Raw genomic sequence first — 20732 nt, 5'->3', positions numbered from 1 at the left:
ACGGCTGGTGGGTATGTAAACTGGCACAGTGTCTACTAATCCTAAAAATATGCATGCCTTTGAAGCAGTCAATTCCATTTCTAGTTATATATCCAACAGAAAACCATGTAAATGTCCGCCAAAGACTGGAATGTTCGTACAGGGCAATGCTATTCTTAACATACAAAAACCCAAATGCCCAGTAACAGCAAAATGGATAAACAATGGGCTACTATACAGCACTTAGAATAACAAAGGAGACAATACAGATGAATCTCACAAAAACTGAGCAAAGCAAGCAGACACCAGGGATTTAATACTGTGATCCCATTCATGTAAAGTTCAAAAACAAGAAAAACTAACCTATGCTGCTGGAAGACAGAACCATGGTTAGTGGTGTAGAGAAAGTAGCTGGAAAGGCGGGTTGGGGGGTTGGGGTAATGTCCTGGTTCCTGATCTGGATGCTAGTTATGTACCTGAGTTCAATTTGTGAACTGCTGCCAAGCTGCACACTGATGATTTGGGCACTTTTCTGTATCTACATTACACTTCAATAAAACATTTCTAAGAAACCATGTTGGGGCATCTTGGTTCCCTCCTCTGAGGTGACCATGTCCGACACCCAGACACCCCCATTCCTTGAGCCCATGCTGAATAAGGAGGATACAGAGCACAGATTGTTGGCTTAAGAAAGAGTAAAGACGGGGTGGCCGGATGGCTCAGTTGGTGAGAGCGTGAGCCGGTTCAATTCCCGCATGGGATGGTGGGCTGTGTCCCCTGCAACTAAAAATGGTGACTGGACTTGGAGCTGAGCTGCACCCTCCACAACTAGATTGAAGGACAACTATTTGGACCTGATGGGCCCTGGAGAATCACACTGTCCTCCAATATTCCCCAATAAAATTTATTGGAAAAAATAAGAGTAAAGACATGGTTTCTCAACTGACAGCTGCAAGCTCTACAGTTAAGGTCCCTGAAACTGACGTAGTAAGTCAGTAATGTCTCTGTTTCATTGTCTCTTCCAAAGAAATGAGGCGAAACTGTAAATATGAGAATACGACAGCTATCTTCCCCTCGGTGTTATAGATGTTAATGTACCTTATTGTGTCTCATGCAACAGAACATTTTTGTATAGTATGGTGCCAGTTATGTTGTAGCACTTTGAGAGCAATCATTCAGAATTTAAAGAAATTGAATATTTTAAGTGTAGACATTATGAGCTCTTTAAAAGCTGAAAATTATTACAGTTTTTCAAACTAGAAATGAACAGGCACTGAAGAACTCTGCAGATTTTAATTTCTAAGAGAGAAGGTTGATAGCTGTAACCCATATAAGCAAAAAAGTCCTTTGGAGTCCTCAATTTTTTTTTTTAAAGAATAAAGGGTCTTACATGAGACCAAAAAGTGAGAAAATCGCTGTGGATTATCCCCAACCTTGTTGATAGTTCTGAGTCTTCCAATGGCCTCATAAAGAAACTTCTGTTTTGCAGTTCCGAGAACCAAATAGCTACCTGGTTGGGCCTAGGTTATCGGTGGGTCCTTCTAGCTCAGAAACCTGCTTTTCAGTGACCTGAGGGACTTTGACCAAAGTTAGCTTCTTTCATCCTTGGCATTTTGGTTTATTTTGTTTGTTTTTTTCCTTTTTTCCCCCTCATCTCCTCTTTTCTTTCTACTTTTACCATCCTGCCTTTTTCTTTTGCTCAATTTTTAAAAATTTAGTTTGTTGGTATTTGCTTTTATTTTTATTTTTGTCTGGCATTGTGTTTCGATTCCATTCTAAAGCCCATTTCATCAGGTGAACTTTGAACTGATTTTCTTTTGAAGTGACTTGGGCAGGGCTTCTTACCAAACGTAAGCTGACGTGAGGACACCGTGACCCCACACAGGGCAGGAAGCCCGGCGGGCCACGCACGGGCCTCTCAGCCATCTGTGCGGAGCAGAGGCCCACTCTGGCAGCAGTCTCCTGGAGCGCTGAGGAGGGCGACTCCGCTGCGGTGAAGCTGGCCCGGCACATCCCGAATGGGAAAGCGACAGCCGTGAAGATCATTGCTGAGACTCAGCAGGACTCCTCTCCAGCCTCCAGAGACATCTCACAAAGTGGGAATCGTGAAGGCTTGGGTCGTCCCTGCCCAGTGAAACACTGAAGTGACGGAGGCTGAGGAAACTGCCTTGTTAGGAAGGACGCTGGTGGAAGAGAGGTGTCTGCGGACCTAGTGGCTCAGGGCAGTAGGAAAGAGAAGAGGCTGCAGGCAAAGTCCACCAGAGTGTCTGCTGTGCAACCTGCCACCAGAAATGTCTTGTCCCTAGAGACTTAAAGACAGAAAGCCTGCTCTTGCATGTTGGCATGAACTTCAGACTTTGGCTTCAGCAGCAAATTCTCCTTTACAACAGGCTGGATACCTTCTGTGGCAGTCTCCCTAGGCTGCCCTCGAACTCTCCCAGGGTCAAAGTATGACCCAGTGGGTATATGGAGTCTGGAAGTTCTTCTACGCGTATGGACACTGGTCTACAGATTCCTGCCTGTTGATGGACAGAACTTCTAGGAGCTGCCAGAGTGGTATTAGAACACAATATATGTTCATGGAATGTGAAAATCTTTTTAAGAAATTTCTGATTCTCAATGAGGAGCAAATCATGAAAGATCCAGGAATTAGTGTGGGTCATAAATGTGAGGAACTAAAGCCCTAGATGGAGCAACCCCCTAACTACGAGGACACAGGGCAGACTGAATTCATGGTGTCCATGGGTTACACAGGGAAAGAGAGATCAGGACTCACTGACAGGCTAGAAAAGCACTGAGATAACGGCCACCGGCCACCTCTGTGCTGCTGGGTTGTACGAGAGCCCAGCCGGGTGGCTACCCCATCACCCTGAAGCCTCAGCCCTCAGCTGATCTAACCAACAACAGCACCTCTTTCCTAACACACAAGGTACAGCATAGGGTCTCTGCCAACTGCAAGCAGCATGGTTTCCACAGCCTGCCATTTAATTCCACCTTTGATTGCGACTCTAAGACCACTCCGAGGAGCCATGCAGACACTGAGGAGGATCAGGGGACAGGGCACAGCCAACATGCCTGCCAGCCCCCAGCCCTGGCCCTGGCCCGCCTGCCAACCACCACTGCTCCACAGCGCAAATCAGAGAAGGATCCCCCACTTTGGAAGCGAGTCAGCCTGGGCCAGGCTTCCATGCAGAACAGCAAAGACAGCCTAACTGAGCCAGGGTCTGGGCACCATGCTTATGCTTTTGCCACAGTCCTCTGGAATCCAAGTGGGTCTCAGGCAGCCCAACCAGACCTGTGGCTGTCCCCCATGGAGAGGACCTATGAGGAACCACGGCCCGGTACAGCCCCCCAGCGTGTCCCTGTGGCCTGCAGTCCACGAACAATGTCAGCAGTGGTGGTGGAGCCTCCAAGGGTGTCCAAAGGAAACCCCGCCCATGCTAGGCAGCCCTATAGGTGCTAGACCCAGAGATTTTGCCCTCACATGAGACCCCCACCTCGCCCTATGGCAACAACCACACCAGCAGGGGCCACTGGGAGCTTCTTCAGGAAGTTCAAGTTCAAATCTACAGGAAGAAATGTTTGTTCGAGGTTTGCCACAGGAACCTGAATGAACCTGAAAGCAAAGAGAGAGGGAAGTCATTCTACCCTCATGTGGTGGGCAGCAGAGGCAGTGATTTAAAAAACAAAAAAAAAGGATTTCCAGCAGTCAAGCTGTGCTCTCTACACTTTGGGTGAAGGATGAAGGTCACGAGTTCCATGGAGCCAGAAGAGATGTCGGGGGCCCCCCTACCCCTGAGCAGCTGCTGTGCAGCGGGTGAGCAGGACTAGCAGATGCAACGGCCAAGTACACACTGTAGGGAGGCCTCCCAACCCGGTAAATATACACGTGAATCCTGTACCTCTGTGGCCTTCAGAAGCATCGAGACAACGCTACTTTGGGGACAAGAGGAGAGGCTGCCCAGAGCATGGAGAATTGGACCTGCTGCCGCCACCTGGGCCAAACTGCAGCCCCGCTTGCTGGTGTCTCATCTGGAGCCCTGCTCCCTCTGCTGCCCTTCCTTCCCGTCTTCTCCTCCGCCTCATGGGAGAGGAGATGGCTCTGGAAGAGACACACACAGAATTCCAGTGAGTACAGGCAGAGGCTATCTACTCAGAGCTTGCTGGGGCAGAGTTGGCCCCCATCACCTGGGACTGGCAGACTCTAGGCAGGCAGGGCCGTGGGAGAGCTTTCTAGTGAAAAAGGAAGGCTCCAGTTGTGCTGTCGGAGGCTGTTGACCAGCGGCCACCTTGCCTCCCTGCTCCACTGGGACAGAGGAGACTGGATATGCACCCCACTACGGCTAATAAAGTTGGGGAAATACCAAAGAGAGGAAGGATTACAGATGTTAAGCGACTGAAAATCGTCACAAGTGTCCATAAGAAAGAGTGTATCGGATGAAGGTCAGTGAATGTGCTATGACTACCAGACTGATTTCTTTCTGTGGCTCTAGTCCACACTACCAGGAGGGAATTCCAAGAGAAAAATCACTCTCCTGAAGGAACCACCTTCCTTAAAGGAAAACACTTGTTTGGATATTTGTTTAAACATTATTGTCAAGTTGCATGATAAATTTTTTTTTCCTTAAAGAGGGCGCAGCTCACAGTGGCCCATGTGGGGATCAAACCGTCAACCTTGGTGTTATTAGCACCACACTCTAACCAACTGAGCTAACCGGCCGCCCCACATAATAAAATTTTTATAAAACAATGTGATAGATGGAACAAACATATATATCCTGACAATATCATTTGATACCCTCCTTGATCCAGCATACCTAGGGTGGAATAAATCCTTGGAATTCCCAGGTATTCAAACAAATTACCTTCTTAATTCCGGTTAGTTTGAGATGATTTTCTGTCTCTTGCACCCAAGAGAATCTGGAATAAATAAATATTTGAATAGAATTTGCACTTAACGTTTGTTGATTCTATTTATTTGGACTACAGATATAAACGGACTTATATGAGAGCATTTTTTCATTAAATCAGAAGGGAGAATAAAAATGGAAATGATTATAGATTATTTTTATAACCCGCCATTTGAGAGATTGATAAATTTTATTTTCTTTACAATTATTTTTAGTGTATAAGGTTTAGTTTTTCTAAATGTAAGTGGGACAAAAGCACATATAACAAAAAAGAAGAAAGCAGTCCTACCATATTTAGAAAAAGTTTTAACTTCCAGGCAAGGCAGGTTCTATTTATTCCTGAAAAGGAACAAAATTTGACATAGATTTAATGTCAATGTTGAAAGAATAGATAAATAAAGTGACAAGGAGACAATAGCAAAATTCTGGAAGCAAGAATTCAGGTGTATGAGTAGTAACTTTTTAGCAAACATGAGAAAGCCAAAATAAGCCAGCAGTGGCAGAAGTGTAAGCAGACTCATTCCTGCTGCAGGTCCCTCAAAAGCTCTGAACTTGAGCTGTATCAAACCCTTTTATGAATGTTCAAATCTGTGTTTTCTCCTGCCCTCCCACACATGTGTGGCCAGTTGGAAATGTTTGGTGTGGGTTCATCTGTCCCTCATTTCTAGAACAGGGTCTGAGACCCCACTCCACATCTCCTATGCTCTGCATCCATACTTCTTTTGGACATTAAAGATTCACTGATGCAAAAAAAAAAAAAAAAAAAAATGTTATTTAAGGTGTATTGTCAGGGACTATTCTGTGGAGGAACTAGTGGGTTAAAAATTGGAGGAGTTGCTGGAAGTGTGGAGACAGAAAGGCTGGAAGAATTCCCCTTTCCCACTGGAAGGAGACGAGGTTTACTCTATGGAGATGTTAATTCAACAAAGCTCTGGACTTTGGGGCCCCAGTGTCTCGTGTAGGCAGTCAGGCTGTGCTGAAAACATGGGAACAAGTGAGAATCTACACACCAAACAGTGAGACCCTCTCCCCACTTGTCTACTAGGCTCCCCAAATATTGGTGGTTAAATTAGGGGGCAGCTTTCAGGCTGCCTTTACTTCTGTTTGTTATGAATTCTTTACAATGACATGTATTACATATATATATATATATATATATATATATATATATATATATATATAAATATAAACAAATAAAGATTCAGGAGGTAAATTACTTTCAAGTTAGATATCCCAGACATCAAAAAATGTGCCGAATTGCTCCAACAATGAAATGACATCTGGCAGCTAAACTGGAGTGAGCATCTGATTAAGTTGATAAAAATCCGTTATTCACCAAGATTCATCCACCTGCCCTTTGTGTAGATATAACTGAGAAAGCCTTTAAAAAGGAAGAAATTGGGGTTATGGTCACACAACTAATAAAAGTCTGACTAGAATTCAAACGTGTCTGGCTGGCGCCAAAGTCTACGCCCTTCCCCCACACCACAGACCATCAGGGGCTCCGTAATCACTGTCAAGTTGCCACCCGCAAGTCTGGAACTGCGTACTCATTACTACGAATTAGTCTCAATTTTTAGTAAAAATTGTGTTTTGGAAAAATTCACCAAATATTAAATAGATGGCAAGGTAGTTACCCAAAATAATATCCAATGCTTTCCCCGCAATATCTCAAAGGTTTCCGATGGAAATCCAAATCGTGACTGGCTTTCTAGATGGCCGTTTGGTAACGTATCAATGTCCTTAACGACGACGATGGGCGCGCGCGGAGCGGCGGGGTTGCCAAGGAGCCAAGTGCCTGCTGCCCTCAGGCCTCCGGGAAATGTCCTCGTGGGGCGCAGTGACTTCAAGTTCCAGCTCCAGGGACCCAGGCCCTGGTGCTTAGCGTGGCTACTGGAGGCACTGAAGCAGCAAGAGAGACTTCGCACGACAAAAAATTCATTTGCAAGTTGCCCAGAAAGGGTAGAAGATCTTAGACGCTGTGGCCAAAAGACAGGCGGCCATGCAGAACGTGAAGGGCTTGGAAGAAAAAGTGACGAGTTTCATCCTGTTAGATTAGACTGTAAGCTAAGGCGGAAAGCCACTGCGGGAGCGGATGTGGACACAGATAAAACCTAGAATTCTGACCCTGGTATTTGACATTTCACGACTAGTTTCTGACTGTTCGGCTGTAGATAACAGCAGGTCATCTAAAACAACCCCACACTCACAGAGACTGTCTGTCCATGTCCTGCATGCACAAAGAAATGGAGATTTCAGAGGCGAAGTCCGCAGCAGGCAAGTGCTCATCTTCTAGCCACAGAGCCAGTACAAGGAACGTTATCTGAGATAAAGAGGGGAATTACATAACGAAAAAGGGGTCCATTCCCCCAAGAAGACATAACAATCTTTAATGTGGATGAAAGTAACAAAGCACCAAAACATGAGCCAAGACTTGATAGAGCTGCATGGAGAAATAAACCAATCCCCTATTATATTTGGAGATTCCAGTACCCCTCTACCAGAAATAGACAGAGCCGGCCTGCTGGGTGGCTCATGCTGTTAGAGCTCCATGCTCCTAACTCAGAACGCTGCCAGTTTGATTCCCACATGGGCCAGTGGGCTCTCAACCACAAGGTTGCCGGTTCGACTCCCACAAGGGATGGTGGGCTGCGCCCCCTGCAACTAGAAACAGCAACTGGACCTGGAGCTGAGCTGGGCACTCCACAACTAAGACTGAAAGGACAACAACTTGAAGCTGAACGGCACCCTCCACAACTAAGATTGAAAGGACAACAACTTGACTTGGAAAAAGTCCTGGAAGTACACACTGTTCCCCAATAAAGTCCTGTTCCCCTTCCCCAATAAAATCTTAAAAAAAAAAAAAAAAGAAATAGAGCCAACAGATAGAAAATCAGTAAGGATATATTTGAACTGAACAGCAACATCAATCAATTGGATCTATTGACCTTTAGAGAATATTTTATCCAACCAGTGCGGAATACACATTTTTTCCTCAAGCTCACATGATAGACCACATTCTGGAGTACAAAATAAAAACTTTAACAAATTTGAAAGACTAGCAATCCTGCAGAGCATGCTCTCAGACCACAGTGGAATTAAACTCAGTGGAAATCAATAACAGAAAGATGGCTGGAAAATCCCCAAATAGTAGAAGACTCATCAACAAACTTCCAAATAACACATGGATCAAGGAAGAAGTCTCAAGAGAAATTTAAAATTTTTTTTGAACTAAATGAAAATGAAAATACAACTTACCAAAATTTGTGGGATGCAGGAAAAGCAATGCTAGAGGGAAATTTATAGCCTTGAATGCATATATTAGTAAAGAAAAAGATATACAATCTATAAGCTTCCACCTTAGTAAACTAGAAAACAAATTAAATCCAAAGTTAATAGAAGAAAAGAAATAATAAAATTAAAGCACAAATCAATGAAATTTGAAGGCAGGCAATCAATAGAGAAATTACTGAAACCAGAAGATAGTTCTTTGAAATGATCAGTAAAATCAATAAACCTCCAGCCAGGCTAATCAAATAAGAGAGAAGACACAAAATGCTGACATCAGAAATGAAAAAGAGGCCATCACTACTGATCGCAGAGACATTAAAGGATAACAGAGGAATATTACGAACAACTCTATGCCCATAAATTTTGCTGATCTTTTTAAAGAACCAAATTTTTTCTATCATTTTTTAATTTCCTAGTCATTTATCTCCTCTCTAATCTTTATTATTTCCTTCTTTCTATTACCTGTAGGTTTAGTTTGCTCTATTTTCCTAGTTATTTAAGGTGTATAGTTAGGTGATTGATTTGAGATCTTTCTTCTTTGTCAATATATGCATTTACAGCTATACATTTCCCTCTTAACATTTCTTTTGCTATATCCAATAATTTTTGGTATGTTTTTAATTTAGCTCATGATATTTTCTAATTTCTCTTGTGATTTCTTCCTTGACCCATTGGTTGTTTAAGTGTATTTGGTTTAATTTCCACATATTTGTGCGCTTTCTACTTTGCCCTCTGTTATGGATTTCTAGTTTCATTCCACTGTGATCAGAAAAAATAATTTGTATGATATCAATTTTTTTAAATGTATTAAGATTTGGTGTATCCTGGAGAATGTTCCACTTGTACTTGAGAATGATGTTTATTCTTGTATTGTTGGGTGAAGTGTTCTGTATATGTCTCTCAGGAGTAATTGATTTATAGTGTTGTTAAAGTCCTATATTTCCTAATTGATCTGATGTCTGGTTGTTCCTTCCATTATTGAAAGTGGGGGTATTGAAATATGCAACTATTATTGTAGAATTGTCTATTTCTCCCTTTGGGTCTGTCAATTTTTACTTCATATGTTTTGGGGCTATGTTATAAGTTGTATATATGTTTACAATGTTACATATTCTTGATGAATTGAAACTTTTATCAAAATATAATATCTTCTCTTGCCTCTTGTAAAATTTTTGATCTGTAATCTATTATGTCTGATAATAATTTAACCACCCCAGCTCTCTTTTGGTTAACTATTTGCATGGAATACCTTTTCCATTCTTTTATGTTCAACCTCTTTGTGTCTTTCTATCCAAAATGACTCTTTTGTAGACAACATATGGTTAAAGTATACATATTATACAAAATATGTACAAGACCTACATGACAAAAACTACAAAACTCCAATGAAAGTAATCAAGATCTAAATAAGCAGAGAGATATTCCATATTCATGGATAAGAAGACTCATATTACTAAGATATCAGTTCTTCCCAACTTGATGTATAGATTCAACACAATCCCAATCAAAATCCTAGCAACTTACTTTACAAATATCAACAAACTGATTCTAAAGTTTATATTGAAAAGCAAAAAACCCAGAATAGCCAAAACAATACTGAAGAACAAAACTGGAAGACTGACACAACTGACTTCAAGACTTACCATAGAGATACAGTAATGACAACAGTATGTATTGGTGAAAGAATAGACAAATAGATCAATACAACAGAAGACAGAGCCCAGAAATAGACCTACACAAATATAGTTAACTGATATTTGATAAAGGAACAAAGGTAATTCAATGGAGAAAGGATAATCTTTTTAACAAATGGTTCTGGAACAACAACATGCAAAAAAAAAGTGAATCTAGACAATGACCTTATATCCTTCACAAAAGTGGATTCACCATGGACCATAGACCTAACTGTAAAATATAGAACTATAAAATTTCTAGATAATAGTATAGAAGAAAATTGAGGTGACCTTGGGTTTGGCAATAAGTTTTTAGATACAACACCCAAAGCACATGAATGAAAGAAATGATGTTAGACTTCATTAAAATTAAAAACTTCTGCTCTGTGAAAGACATCATTAAAAGAATGAAATGACAAGCCACAGATTGGGAGAAAATATTTGCAAAACACATATCTGGTAAAGGTCTTGTATCCAAAACCTTAAAACTCAATAATAAGAAAAACCCATTAATAAGTGGACAAAACATTTGAACAGATACCTACTAAAGATGGCAAATAGCAGATGAAAAGATGCTCAACATCAAATGTCATTAGGGAATTGCAAATTAAAACAGTGACATACCACTATACATCTATGAGGATGGCTAAAATCCAAAACACTGACAGCAGCAAATGCTGGCCTGGATATGGAGCCACAGGAACTCTCACATATTGCTGGGGGGAATACAAAATAGTAGACCCATTTTGGAAGATAGTTTGGTATAACAGTGTCTTGCAAAGCTAAACATAGTTTTACCAACCAATATAGCAATCATACTACTTGGTATTTACCTAAACAAGTTGAAAACTTATTTTCACACAAAAACATGCACACAGATGTTTATAACAGTTTTATTCATAATTCCCCAAATTTAGAAGCAACCAAGATGTCCTTCAATAGGTAAGTGGATGAACAAACTGTTACCTCCATACAATGGAATATTATTCAGTGATAAAAAGAAATGAGCTATCAAGACAAAAAGGAAAAAAAAGACTCAGAAGAAACTTAAATGCATATTGTTCAGTGAAAGAAACTATTCTGAAGAGGCTACATACTATATTATTCCAAATATATGACGTTCTGGAAAAGACAGAACTGTAAAGACAGTAAGATGATCAGCAGATCGCAGAGGTTCCTGGGGGAGGGGTAGATGAATAGGTGGAACACAGGCATTTTTTTAGGGCAGTGAAACTATTCTGTCTGATGCTGTAATGATGGATACATGATGTGTGTTTGTCAAAATTCTTTGTACGTTGAATGTACAACACAAAGAGTGAACCCTGAAGTAAACTATAGACTTTAGTTAATAATAATGTATCAATATTGATTCATCAATTGTAATAAATGTACCACACTAATGTAAGAAGTTAATAATAAAGGAAATTATGATGGGGGGTAGAATGGGGGAGACTGGGGTATTTTGGAATTTGTACTTTCTGCCCAATTTTCCTATAAACATAAAACTGCTCCCCCCCCAAATAAAATCTATTAATTTAAAAAAGTAGGTTTATTTTTAACATAAAATGGGAAAGCACTAGAAAGATGTTAGTCAGGAAACCAACATGGTCAGATGTAGGTTTTGGATCACGGTGTCTGGAGGCAGGAGGGAACAGGATGAGGGATAGAGTGAAGAGGAAGGGAAAAATGTACAAAGCCTGGCCTCAAAGAGTAATGTGTGGTCCTTATAGAAGATGGAGACAGTCTCAACTAGAGTAATGAAGAAGGGAAAGAGAAGATGGGCTTGAAAAATACTTAGGAGGTCAAATAGGGAAGATGTGGTGGTTGGTTGTGTATAAATGATAAGAGAGGGGAAGGAAAGGATGACGTCCATTTTTCTAATTTGAGTGACCGGGTGGGTAATGTTCGGCATAATTAGGCATGAAGCCCCCCTGTTGACTCTCAGATAGCACCCGTGTCCATTCTTCATCACCACTGATTGAAATATGTAATTATTTGTGTGCTTCCTTGTTTAATGGCCGACGGCCCCTCCAGACTAAAAATGCAGCAGGAAGAATGAGGTCTGGTTTTATGCATCCTTGTACCACCAGCACCAGCACAATGAGTGGCACAGAGTCCGCAATGAATAAAAGTTGTCCAAAAAGTATATGGAATGAGAAAGGAATATACAGGAAGCAAGGATACTTTAGTGAGTTTCTTTTTGGACATGGTAATTTTGAAATGACTCTGCAAATCCCCAGGTGAAGATAACCAGGAGGCAGCTGGAAATGAGTCTGAAACCCAGGGAGAGGTTAGGTTTGGAGATAAAGATTTGAGAGTTACCAGCATGTGATAAAATCATGACAGTGAGTTTGACACCTAAAGGGACTTAAACTTCCTCCTACTTTCTAGTCAATTACCTTTGCCTGCTACAAGTCCACTGTCACTGTCCCCTGGGCTGCTCACAGAACTGGCATATGACATGACTCCAGGAGACACATTTCTATGCTGTGCTCAAGAGAGGGCCCAGCTATGCCTTTATGACCTTGCCAAGGAGGCTTCATATGCCAATGATATCTTCCCCCCATTTTGCCAACTCAGTTCTCCTGAGTCCTTTAAACAGCCCCGGAATTCTGTGAAATCCTTTTCCCTGAAATCTTTGCGAGCCTACAGAATAGCAATTATCCTGAATATCCTAGCTATTACATTGCAGATCGCCACTCTGCTTAATCAAAACATAGAAATCTTACCCTTTCCCAGTTCTTTTTCCAATGAGATCCCTTTGTGTGTCCTCTACCCTTAAGATCAAGTCAGGCCTGTGTTGATATAAACACTGCTGTCTATTGCTACTGGGTTTACTGCTTATATTCAGGGTCTGTGTGTCTGGCCCTAGCAGGGTGTGTGCTTTGACCTGGTGTGTACCCAGGTGGAATCACGGGCTGTGTCAGGTAGGGGGACGGGACATCCTGGCTTTTTCTAGCACCGTTCTGTTGAAAGTACTCACCCTATAACCAGGTGATACGTCAAACTATGCATTTTGGCTCAGATAATGTTCATCGAGGAAGGATCCAGGCTCCTCCTGCCTGTCCTCTCTGCCATCCTTGGTTATACTGGTTTGTCCAGTATAACTTTGTCATCTCATGGACAGGGATGGTTCTTCTACTTCCAAGTCTTGTGTCCCCAGAAAGATGGGGACAGGAGGAGGGGGAAACAAGGGAGAAAACACATTTCTTGTACTAAGTCTTTGTCATTTTATTCTGGAAGAGAAGCCTTCTCCAGTGGTTTGTTCCCTGCACCTCACTGACCATTGGCACGTACAAGAGAACAGAGATCAAGCTTGTAGCCTTTACAGCTTCTATGACAGAGCTGGGCGAGAGACAGGAGAAATGAAAGTGGAGAGCTGCTAATGAAGTATTTCAGATTTAGGAATCAATGTAAGTTGCATTATTACATCTATATATTTTCTAAAACCTGTGAGCATATCTTACACTATTTCACTTGTGATGATGTTGATTTCTATTTGCATAATTCTTATTATGATCTTATTTCAAAAATTTCCATTGTAATATATGAACAATATTACCGTCCTGTTTTATTTTTCAGTCTTTTGTCAGTTTATATGGTCTATTTTATCAAAGTGAGCTAGGTAAAGGATTAAAAATATTTCTAGAGGCTGAATCAGATATATTTCTATCCACATGTTATTTTTTTAAGTTAGTTCCTAGAATTTTCCCCAGTGGTGGGAAGAATATTTTTGGTTGGCAAGCAACAGTACCAAGGATAATTTTACCTATCTTCCCACATGTTTGCTCTGCTTGGTACATTATATAAATTGGAGTTGCTGCAGCTGTAAAATCAGAGAATGGGTTTTGTGTGGTGCTTTTTTATGGAGAAGTGCTTTGTCTCCATCTGGTGGACAACTTTATCTTTGCAATGTCACCCATAGTTCTCAGGCCTGGATGTCCTTTAGGATCACCAGTGGTTCTTGTAAACAAGCCCAGTACACAGGTCCCTTCCCAGACTAATTCAATCAAGTCTGGAACAGGACCAGGCATCAGCACTTCTTTTTTTTTAAAGATCTGTAGCTAATTTTAAGGTGCAATTAAGGTTAAGAACCACTGAGTTAGAAGAAGCTTTAAATTCATAATGAATACTGGACAATCATTCCTCCTGTAAGATTGCCATAAAGGAAAAAGAACTATCTACATAGGTAAATTCTATACTCTTCCAGAGGCCCTTTTACAGCTTTTGGAGCAGAGATCATCAAGGAGTTGCTAAGAATATAAGAAATTTAAATCTAAATTACTTCCTGTGTGACTCTCCCTATGATGACATAGAATGTGCTGAGAAAAGACACACGCATACACACACACACACACACACACAATCAATCAATCAATCAATCAGACTGGTCCCTGGGCAAAACTGTCAAGTAGTTTCAATCTGATTTTGATATCTTATGTATTTACCGAAAACTTGCTTACACATTTTCTCATTTAATTCTCTCAAGCACTGGATGAAATGAGTATTCCTTCTTCCCACAAGTGCTAATACTCACCTACAGAACACGGAGACCTAGAATCTCTCAGGTACCCACTCAGACCCTGCATTTCCCTTCATCATTTTGCTCATTCAATCTTACACTGCCAGAATCAGCTTCCTTCTCTGCTTGCCATCTTTTTAAAAAGTTTCTCTAACTAATTCCCACTGACGATGGCTCCGCATTCATTATAATACATGCATTACTGGTATCAAATGTAGTTATTAAAAAGGGGACCAAGTTCTGCTACTGGCAATGGTTGACCAGATGGTTCTGAACTCTCTCACTGAAAATGAGTTTAATCTGGAATATATACAATTCCTACAACTCACTAAGAAAAAGAGCAAGAACACAATTTTTGAAAAGGGCAAGAAAAGGAAAGGGAATATTGAAGTAGTCAATACGCATATGAAAAGGCTCCGAATCTCACTAGTATACAAAGAAATACAAATTAAAAGTACACCCATCAGAATGGCCGAAAATTGAAAAGACTAAGAATATCAAGTGATAGTGAGCAACTGCAACTCTGACACTGAGCTGGAGTAAATTGGTAAAACCACTTTGGAAAATTGTTTGGTGGTTTCTCCTAAACTTAAACATACATACATATCTTCTAACATAGCAATTTCACTCTTAGGTACACATAAAGAAATGCATGTAAGTGTGTACCCAAAGACATGTTTAAGAATGTTTATAGCAGCATTATTTATAAATAACCCAAAACTGGAAACCTAAATGTTTTTTTGATAGTAGAATGGATAAATTGTGATCTATTTATACCATGGAAATGCAGAAAAAACGATAGCTACACACACAATAAATGGGTAAATCTGACAAATGCAATTTTGTACAAATAAAGTCAGACACAAACAAAGCATTTTAAAATGTCATTTATATAAAATTTAAAGCAGGAAAAACTAATGTATGCTGTTAGAAGACAAGATAGTGGTTGCCTTTAAGTAATAGGAGGAGGTAGTAACTGCAAAGGGGGAAGATAATGATATATTTCTTGTCCTAAGTTGCCATTACATAGATGCGTTCACTTTGTGATAATTAATTGAGCTGTAAACCATTGCGTGCACTTGAATTTTAAAAAGTTAAAAATGAAAATGAGATATTCATAAATAGTTTTGTAAAAATGAAGCCTTCCTTGTGTTAGTCATCTGAAGTAGGGGAGTTTTAACTGATGGGACGTAACCGGCAGTGTTCCTCAAACTTTACTGTATAACTCATCTGGGGAGCTTGCTGAAAAACAGAGTTGATCCAGTATTCTGATGTAGGGCCTAAGATTCTTGCATTTCTAGCAAGATGCCCATATTTTGAGTAGCAAGGACCTAGGGCTTTCCAAACCGTGTTCCACAAATAGTAATGTTTTGAACTATTAATAGATGTTAGGAAGGTTGCTAAAATCTAATCAAAATTTACTTTTAAAATATAATACTAAGTACTTTTAGGCCATTCCTCTTATTTGGTGGTAAATTGTCTTTAAAAATAAGTGTGCCATACTTGAGAATAATAAACTCAATAAACATAAAGCTCAAAAAACATAGCTATGTGCCAGGCATGGTAACACTACCTTACTGAATCCAGAAGAATATGCCAGAAAGTGGCAGGAAACACCGCCTGATTCTGAACACACACGTTTGGCATCTTGCTGAATAAGTAGCACCTAGCAACTGTGTTGGATTGTCTATTGCAGGAGCCAGCAAATTTTTTCTGTAAAAAGCCAGGTAGTAAACATTTGGCTTTTATACCATAGGATCTCTGTCACAAATTCTCAGCTTCGCCCTTATAACATGAAAGCAACTATAAACAATACGTAAATTAATGGGCATGACTGTGGTCAAGAAAACTTTATTGATGAAACTGCTGGCAGGCCACAGTTTGTGACACTGGTCTATTAAATCTTTAGTCAATGATATGTGTCCTGTCTTGAAATTTCCACATAGTTTACCTTAGAAAATATTTTAAAATCTCTAATAAAAACCATTTTCTATTAAGATGTCACAAATGAGCTTTAACTTTTTGAAAACAAATATTCCACGTGTATATTACATCTCAAGAAGAACTTTTTGGTGTCATGAATCATGGTCAGATAAGTTAAAAAATGGCCATCTAAGAACAAAAGAGTCCCCAAATTAAAAGATATATTGAGTGATAACACAGGGACTAAGTCTCAGTATAAAATTCCATTCTTGAACCGCACACTTGCTAGGCCACTGGCTTAACAGCACAATGGTTTCCCAGGACTAGCAACCATCAATCATTAGATTTCTAAGTTGGTGTACAAACAGCACAGAAATAACATACCTGAATTTAGGTTCCATATAGAACTTAATCAGGCTGAATCCATACCATGAAGCTGTCAGAGATAAATAAAGCCGGACATTAATAATTAAAGCGACACAAAAACCAGATTTTTTTTTCTTTCAGTAACTACTGACAGTAAGGCAAGGAACTGAGCTCCATTTCCATTTGTGAGGCTGTGACTGGGCATTTCAAAGGGAGGGAGAATGAGTGCCTAGGACTCAAGTGAAAATTTCAAAGGGTTGGTCAGCCCAACTGTGTCTGCTAGCGGGCAACTATCCAAGTTGAGATTTGATCTTCCCACAGAGACTGAGAGACTGAGAGACTGAGGCCCTCTCCTTCCGGGTGATTACATTTCCAAGGAGTGGTTTTGAGGTCCTTGAGAAAGACGCTCCTGGGTTGCAGGAGATACGTAACATCTCAAAGAGACAGAGAAAGGATTCACAGTTGTAAACCCTTTTTAGTACATGTTCTAAGCAGGGGCCTGTAGTCAGGTACCAGACCTGCAAGAACCAACCATAAATTCTTTGACAGCCTTGAGATTTCCAGACAAGAATTCCAAAGGGGGCTGGGTTGTCCCAGGGCTTCCACCTTAGGCTGCTGTCAATAGAAGCTATGGTACAGCTTGGGCAAATCTCTTACGGTCGGGGTTTGAACAGTGTTCGTACTGAGAGGTTTTGCCATTCTTAAGGCCCATTTGTTATTGTATGTTGTTTTATGTTCTTGGTACACTGGAAGGTATAACCAGAAAGGAAAAATGGTGTTTTAGAATCAAAAGACCAAACTGACCAAACTTTAAGTTAACAATTATAATTAGACTAAGCTCGGCTAGCTCGAGCCTCAGAAAGCCAAAATGAAAACTGACATTTGTGGAAGTTCAGCTGACTTGGCCATGACACAGGTCTAAGCAAAGCCTAAGTTGCTTAATGAGTTCCTCCTTTTGGGAAACTAGGGACTTTATTGTGGATGAAACTCTGAGACAGAGTTCAGACATTGGTTCAAAGGTGTGAGTGACCTCTAATAAAGGAAAGGCTTTGAAGACTCTAATTAGCCAGTAAAACTCCAGTCTAGTGCCCACACTGGTCACTCTTTGGGATTCGGCCAAAGCAGATATATTGACCGCCTCTACGCTTTACAAAATACATAGAAAGGAGGGAAAATACCCATTTTGATCAAATTGCAATCATAGCAATTACAGCTGCAGTGGTGGGTGTAAGCAGAGTTCAAATAGCTGACATGCTTTTGTCTTGCTCCAAAGTGGTGATGGGAGGAAGATCAGCTTAGGGAAGCCAGCGGCTGGCAGGTGAAGCACAATTTGATAGGTGAGGGTAACCAGAACATTACGTTCATGGGTTCCCTGTTCTGGTGGAATTTAATCTGGAGATTAAAGGAGACTCAGGTCAGTAGGAACATTCAGTGTGTCGCACTGTGACTTCACAAAACTGGTACAGTTGGAACAAGTGCCGAACAAACCTCCTGAAAGCCGTGGACCAAGCATAATAGGCTCAGCATGCCTTCCAATAATATTCTGAATTTCCTTGAAGTCGTTCTTTTGATTTTAACATTCTTAATTTCTCTTGAATGCTACTGAAGATCATTATAATCAAAAGGGAATGCAGTAGCGTAATGCTTCCCATTTTTAGATTTACTGTATTTGGCTTTTTTCTCTTGTGATTTTAAATAGTATTTGTTATCAACAAGTTTTCATAAGTACTTGCTAAATGACTTCTGTCACAAGCACGGTTAGCCCTCTGTAATAAAATAAAATCTTAAACTTGTAAAACAGGTAGATTAGAAAGTGATTATTTTAAGTATTAAAACATATTTATACCCTTTACAAAAGCCTTCATAATGAGGTTCCTTTGTCTAATTATCTCCCTTAGGGCATTTAGAATTAATGCAATTTACACTTGCCTTATAAACCATTTTGAGTACTATTTACAGAATTTCAAACTGTCCCCAAAATCTGCTATCAACCACTTTATCAAGTGGAACTATTAACATTTGTATTCTAAAGTGAACTCCATTAACTCTGTATTTCTAAATCACCATACCTTACAATCATCAAAAGCTACCTCCAAAATATTGCCCAAAATACGATCTTTTACTACTACAATAAAGGACATCTACTCTATAGAAGGAAATTTTTAAAATATACATGCTAGAAGATATAAGCATTTATTTGGTATTGTATTTCTAATTTTAGCTATTCTAGTCTGCATGGAATGATACCTCATCACATTTTGGTAGTATTAAAAATATGTTTTCCAGCTTTTTTTTTTTTTAACAGGACTTTATTGGGGAACAATGTGTACTTCCAGGACTTGTTTCCAAGTCAAGTTGTTGTCCTTTCAATCTTAGTTGTGGAGGGTGCCGTTCAGCTTCAAGTTGTTGTCCTTTCAGTCTTAGTTGTGGAGGGCGCAGCTCAGCTCCAGGTCCAGTTGCTGTTTCCAGTTCAGGGGGCACAGCCCACCATCCCTTGCGGGAGTTAAACTGGCAACCTTGTGGTTGAGAGGATGCGCTCCAACCAACTGAGCCATCCGGGAGCTCAGCGGCAGCTCAGCTCAAGGTGTCCTGTTCAATCTTAGTTGCAGGGGACGCTGCCCACCATCCCTTGCGCGACTCCAGGAATTGAACTGGCAACCTTCTGGTTGAGAGCCCACTGGCCCATGTGGGAATCAAACCTGTAGCCTTCGGAATTAGGAGCATGGAGCTCTAACCGCCTGAGCCACAGGGCTGGCCCCAGCTTTTTATTAATATAAAATATTTCCTTTTTTTTTTTTTTTTTAAATATTTCCTCATGTCCTTTGAGCCTATCTCCTAGGCAATCACTGATCTTCTCACTGTAGTTCTGCCTCTCCTGTTGATGTTAATTTGCATTTCCCTGATGATTAATGATTTGAGTATCTTTTCATGGATCAGTGTTTATATCTCCTTTAGTGAAGCATCTATTCAACTTTTACCAGATTTTTGTCTTATGATTTTAAATTTCCCATATATTCCTTTATATGTCCTTGGTCTGATTTATGTATTGCACATATTTGCTGCCAGGCAGCAGTTTGCCTTTTTATTTCTCTAATGGTATCCTTGGAAGAGAAGACATCTTTAAACTTAAAAAACTTCAATTTGTCCATTTTTTTCTTCGATGGTTAGTGACTTTTGCAGCCTAAGAAATTTTTGCCTTAGAAAAGATTTTCTCCTCTTTCCCAATAGAAGTTTTATGCTGCTTAAATCTGTAGTCCTTGTTGCATTAATTTTGTATATACTATGAGGTAAGGGTTATGGCTCAATTTTTTTCCCTGTGAAGATACCCAGGTGTTCTTGAACCACTGTTGAAAAAGCTATTTCTTCCCCATCAAAGAATCATGACACTTTCGTCAAAAAATCAATTGAAATCAACTTGGGGGTCTATTTCTGGACTATCCTCTTCCATTGATCTATATATCTATCTTTAGGTCAACATCGCACTATCTTGATTACTATAGTTTTATTTTTTTATAAGACCTGTTTTCAGGAAGGATAACTTTGTTCTTCTTTTTCAGAATTAGCTACTCAAGATTGCATGTCCATGTATATTTAAAAATCAGCCTGTAAATGTCAGCCCCTAAAGGCTGCTGGAATTCTGCTAGGCATTGCTTAGAATTTATAGATTAATGGGGGAGAATGGATATCTTAAAAATACTGTCTTCCACTCCATGAATACAATGCATATATCCTTTTATTTAGGTCTTTAAAAATGTCTTTCAGTAATGTTTTTAAGTTTTCCAAATTAAAAAAATTTTACCCCTAACTAAGTACTTTTTGGTACTATTGAAAATTTGAATTTTGCTGACAGTAAAATTTGAATTTCCTGCAACCTTGTTAATTCAGTTAACAGTAGCATTTTCGTTGTCCTTAGAAGTTGTTTTGTATGTGCTCATGTCATCTGTGACTAGACAGTTTTACTTCATCCTTTCCAACCTCTGCTGCACTGACTAGGACCTCAGATACAAGTTTGAACACAAGAGGTGAAAGCATACATCCTCATCTTGGTGCAGATTTTATCATTCAATA

This window comes from Rhinolophus sinicus, chromosome 15, assembly GCF_057876585.1.
Source record: "Rhinolophus sinicus isolate RSI-liver-muscle chromosome 15, RSI-T2T, whole genome shotgun sequence".
Taxonomy (NCBI): Eukaryota; Metazoa; Chordata; class Mammalia; order Chiroptera; family Rhinolophidae; genus Rhinolophus; species Rhinolophus sinicus.
Note: the sequence above shows the minus strand (reverse complement) of the source record.